General features: G+C 54.4%; 1 protein-coding gene across 1 annotated transcript in view; it reads left to right on the plus strand.

Annotated features, from left to right (window-relative positions):
• The window catches only part of RNASET2 (ribonuclease T2), a 422,090-nt gene that overhangs the window by 167,706 nt on the left and 249,384 nt on the right, over window positions 1–5,000 (plus strand). The window lies entirely within an intron of this gene.

The following is a 5,000-nucleotide window of genomic DNA, read 5'->3' on the forward strand; positions in this document are numbered from 1 at the left end:
ACTAATTTGTCGTGATTCCGTCGATCTCCTCGTCAGGTGAGACGGTGCGCTGGGTTCCGCACGACGCAGGGATTCTGGCAATGTGTTTTTCATCTTTCTAGCATTAAAGTCGCACTTCAAAACCTGCTTTGGGAGTTTTCCCGCCAATATTACAAAGAATTGTCTTTCTCTGCAGCTTTTGGCTTTTCTTCTACCATCACCCAAAGTCATAAATACCTTAAGCTTCCAGGCCAATCAGATAATCGCCATGACGACCTGTGGCTGGTGAAGAAGAGGGGGATGAAGTCCCTTCAACAGCTCTACATGACACCTCCCCCTTTTTGAGGTAGCATGGGAGATTGATTTGCCAATCGTCTCCTAAGCCTACCTCGCTGGCATCCCCCTGCCGGGACAGCCCATCAGCGTTGCCATGCTCAACACCCTTCCTGTGTTGAATGGTAAAGTCATACTGCTGTAGTGCCAAGCTCCACCGCAGTAGCTTACCATTGTCGCCGGCCACCCGATGTAGCCAGCTGAGAGGGTTGTGGTCTGTCACTATGGTGAAGTTGCGTCCATATAGGTAGGGCTGCAGTTTCCGCAGGGCCCACACTATAGAGAGGCACTCCTTCTCCACAGTGGCGTAGGCCACTTCCCGGGATAAGAGCTTGCGGCTGAGAAACATCACCGGATGCTCTTCTCCCTTCCCATTTACCTGGCTGAGTACTGCACCAAGGCCAAACGCACTGGCATCTGTCTGAACTATGAACCGTCGGGTGAAGTCCGGAGCTTGTAGGATTGGGGAACTGGCGAGGGCAGCTTTTAGTGCCCTGAAGGACCGTTCACAGTCATCTGTCCAGGTGACTACTTGCGGTAGCTTCTTTTTGGTGAGGTCCGTCAACGGCTTAGCAAGAGCACTATAGTTAGGAACGAACTTCCTATAGTACCCTGCCGTACCCAAGAAGGACATCACCTGCTTCTTTGACTTGGGGGTAGGCCAGGAGGTGATGGCATCAACCTTCCCTGGCTCTGGTTTCAGGGTCCCGCCACCCACTCTGTGTCCAAGGTACTGTACCTCCGTCATGCTGATCTGACACTTCCCTGGCTTTATAGTCAGACCAGCGCTTTGGATCCGCCTGAGCACCTGCTCCAGGTGCCCCAGGTGTTCCTCCCAAGTGGGACTAAAGATGGCAATGTCATCCAGGTAAGCTACTGCAAACCCTCCTAGTCCCTCGAGCAGCTGGTCGACCAATCGCTAGAAAGTGGCAGGAGCATTTCTCATGCCAAAGGGCATGACGAGGGATTCATACAGCCCGAATGGGGTGATGAAGGCGGACCTTTCCTGTGCTTCCTTGGACATAGTAATCTGCCAGTACCCTCGACTCAGGTCCATGATGGTCAGGTACTGGGCCCCGGCTAAGCAATCCAGTAACTCGTCGATGCGTGGCATTGGGTACGCATCGGGTGCTGTGATTGCATTTAGCCTCCTGTAGTCCACACAAAACCGGGTTGTCCGGTCCTTTTTTGGAACCAAGACTACAGGCGAGGCCCATGCACTTTTGGACCTCTGGATCACTCCCAGGACTAGCATTTCATCGATCTCCCTTTTTATGTCCTTTTGTACCTCTAGGGAGACACGGTATGGGGGTTGACGAACTGGGGAATGACTCCCTGTGTCCACCTGGTGGGTGGCTAGGGATGTCTTCCCTGGGACATTCGTGAAGGTCATCAGGTAGGGCCGGAATACCTCCCGCAGCTGGGACTTTTGGTCCAAGGATAGCTGTGGGTTGAATGCCGCCTCCTCGATAGACCCTCCATCCCGGGCTGAGGCGAGCAAGTCCACCAAGACTTCACTTTCGCCTTCCTCGGGAAGACTACACACAGGAAGAGCAAAGGCTTCCCTGTCATGATGAGCTTTCATCATGTTGACATGGAAGACCTTTTGCCTCTTCCTGGCATGGTCGATGGTGACCACATAGTTTACGTCATTGAGGCGCTGATGCACCAGGTATGGACCCTCCCAGGCCGCCTGAAGCTTGTTCTGGGTCATTGGGACTAGGACCCACACCTTCTGACCCACTTCGTACACCCGCTCTCGAGCGTGTTGGTCGTACCATCGCTTCTGGCTGGCCTGGGCTTGCGCCATATTCTCATGCACCATCTGCGTCATTGACTGCATTTTGTCACGGAGCCGAATGACATACTCCACAACGGACACTTCTGGGGAATTCAGTTCCTCTTCCCAGGATTCCCTTACCAGACCAAGAGGCCCCCGGACTCGTCTGCCATACAGGAGCTCGAAGGGGGAAAACCCCGTTGAGGCCTGTGGTACCTCTCTGTAGGCAAACAGCAGGTGTGAGAGATACCGCTCCCAGTCGCGTCCATGTGACTCAACCAGCATCTTAAGCATCTGCTTAAGTGTACCATTAAATCGCTCACACAAACCATTGGTCTGTGGGTGATAAGCGCTTGATATCAGATGCCGCACCTGCATTTTCTTACAGAGAGCCTCCATTAGACGAGACATGAACTGAGTCCCCTGGTCGGTAAGCATCTCCCTGGGAAATCCTACTCGGGAGAATATGGTCAAGAGGGCATCTGCCACCTTATCGGCCCTAACTGAGGACAGAGCCACTGCCTCCGGATACCGGGTAGCATAGTCTACCACAGTAAGGACGAACCGTTTTCCAGAGCTGCTGGGGACGGCCAGAGGCCCGACAATGTCCACAGCGACCCTCTGGAAAGGCTCCTCTATCACCGGCAAAGAGATCAGGGGAGCTTTGGGAGCAGGCCCTGACCTTCCCACTCTTTGACATGTGATACAGGAGCCGCAGTAGTTGGCAACATCTGTCCCCATTTTGGGCCAATAGAAGTGGTGAGACAGCCGGGCCTTGGTTTTGCTAACCCCCAAGTGTCCGGCGAGTGGGATCTCATGGGCAATCCGCAGCAACTCACTCCTAAAGCGGTGAGGCACCACCAGCTGTTTTTCCTTCAGCCACTCTTGTTGGGGGTTACAGGGAATTGTCTCCCGGTACAACTTTCCCTGGTCCCAGAATACCCTCTCCTTATCGGTCTCGGAGGAGGGCTTCTCTGCGAGGTCCCTTAACGTCTCTAGACTGGCATCAGTTCGTAGAGCCACCTGAAACTCTTGGCTAGAGGCAGCCAAAAGTGACGTTAAGGTTCCAACCTCACCGGGACCCTCTGGGACCTGCTCTGGGTCCATCACCAGTTCCGTTATCCCTCTGGGTGAAGAGGTGTCAGAAGGCAGGGTTTCATTTGCGTTCTGGGCACTCTGACTGCGGGTGACAGCACCGATGAAGGCTGTCTCCCCGGGGAATAACCACTCTTCCCCATCAGCCTGACAGGTACTACTGGCTGTGTCACTGTCCGCTGTGACACTGCTCAGCTGCATTTGGCCACTGTCCTCGTGGTTCTCATGTCTGCCTCCATCTCTGTCAGCACAGACACTTGCTACCTTGGGGTTGTCCTCAGCCACGTCACCCTGCCGCGTGGCATGGCTGAGTTCCCCTGTACAAACCTCCACTTTATTACCATGCACAACATTTGTAATCACGTTCTGGATATCCGCATTCGGGTCGCATGACTTATCAACAACATTTGCATCACATGATTTAACAACATTTGCATCACATGACTGATCAACAACATTTGTATCACATGACTTTTTGGATTCGGGAGGATCATCAGGGAGAAATTGTGCAACTAATCGCCCCAGATCAGTCCCCAATAAAACATTGGTTGGTAGATGTTCATCCACCCCCACTTCCCTCCACCCTCTCCCAGCACCCCAGTCGAGGGGAATCAGGGCCATTGGGAAGGAGTGGTGGACACCCCCCGCCAAGGCGACAGTCAGGAGTTTTCCCGGGATAAAGTTTTCAGGGGGTACCAGTTCAGGGCGGACCAGTGTTCTGTCGGCCCCAGTGTCCTTGAGCCCCACAGTGGGGGTTCCGCCTACGGTGACGGGGTGTAGGTTTTCGCAGGCCCTACCACCCGCCTTCCTTGCCAAAAGGACAGTTCCAGTGGGCCCTTGGGCCTTGGATGTGGGGTTCCTCTTCTGCCTCTCTGGGCAACCAGAGCTGAGGTGTCCAGGCAGGTTGCAGGAAAAACACCTGCGAGTGTCAGAGGTGGGCCGGGCACTGGTGGATGAAACAGGACCTACGGGAGGTCGGCTGGTAGGGGCAGGGGTGGTTGTAGTTGTCATCTTACCCCCTTTCCAGCTAGTGGTGGACGGCTTCCGCACCTCCGATGCACGGTTGGCCACATAGGCGTCGGCAATCTGGGCTGCTTTTGAGGCCTCCTTGGGCTCTCGGTCCATAACAAACTGTCGAACCTCCACAGGACAGACATGTAGGAGTTGGTCCTTCACCATGAGGTCCTTTAACTCCTCAAAGGTTGTAACGGACAGTCCTTGGATCCACTGGTCAAAGGTGCGCTGGAGCCCACCCTCCAAATCGTTGTAGCTGTCATGAGGTCCGAGCTGGAGGGTCCGGAATTTTTTTCGGTACACCTCCGGAGTCAGCTGATACTTCCGTACTAGGGCCTGCTTTATGGCCCCATAGTCTCCACTCTGCTCTTGAGGGAGACTGGCAAACGCGTCCAGGGCCTTGCCTCGCAGCCCTGGGGTTAAGTATTGTGCCCATTGTGTTGAGGGCAACTGGTACTGCAAGCAAGTCTTTTCAAATCCCCTCAGAAAGGTGTCCAGATCCCCGTCCTTTTCCATCACAAGAAAGTGCTCCGGTCGGGGCTTAAAGCTGCTGGCATTATTGGACTCACCGTTTAGTGAGGAAGATGTCTGCTGCCGGGCTTTGAGGATATTCAATTCATGGTCTCTCTGGGCTTGGCGCTCTCGCTCGGCTCTCTCAGCCTCTCGCTCGGCCTGAGCCTGGCGCTCGGCTCTCTCAGCCTCTCGCTCGGCTCTCTCAGCCTCTCGATATTGCTGAATGAGGCTTAGCCGTCCCTGCCGGTCATCTGCAGCGAATTGTTGTAGAGCCATCTTCAGGAAA

The sequence above is a fragment of the Anomaloglossus baeobatrachus genome, chromosome 3 (genome assembly GCF_048569485.1).
Source record: "Anomaloglossus baeobatrachus isolate aAnoBae1 chromosome 3, aAnoBae1.hap1, whole genome shotgun sequence".
In the NCBI taxonomy this organism is placed as follows: domain Eukaryota; kingdom Metazoa; phylum Chordata; class Amphibia; order Anura; family Aromobatidae; genus Anomaloglossus; species Anomaloglossus baeobatrachus.